Source organism: Egretta garzetta, unplaced genomic scaffold (genome assembly GCF_000687185.1).
Source record: "Egretta garzetta isolate BGI_Z169 unplaced genomic scaffold, ASM68718v1 scaffold126, whole genome shotgun sequence".
Lineage (NCBI taxonomy): Eukaryota > Metazoa > Chordata > Aves > Pelecaniformes > Ardeidae > Egretta > Egretta garzetta.
The window spans coordinates 3,028,227-3,028,583 of record NW_009260128.1 but is presented as its reverse complement, the minus strand read 5'-3'; positions in this window follow the sequence as shown (position 1 = coordinate 3,028,583).

The window sequence follows — 357 nt, the reverse complement described above, 5'->3', positions numbered from 1 at the left end:
CGGCTCAGACATCCCCCGGCTCCCAGCCCGGCATGCACACGCATCGCAGGGCGCAAAACCTCACCCGGCGTCTCCCTGGGAAGTTGCATCTCAGTTTGCCCCGCTCACCAGAACACACTGAGGTCTCGCTGCGGGGAAATCCCCCCTACGCTTCCCCCGAGGCATCTCTCCCACTGCCCTAACCCCGCATCTTGTTACTGCTATCATTTAAAATCGTATTTTGCAAAAGGAACAGCCGGCGGGGAGCGGAACGGCCTTTTTACCTGGGAGGTCCATGACGGGAGAGGAGGGCTGGCTAGGTAGCTCGTCCGTGAACTTGTATTGCTTAGAGAAAATGAGCCGATATTGCGCTGGCAG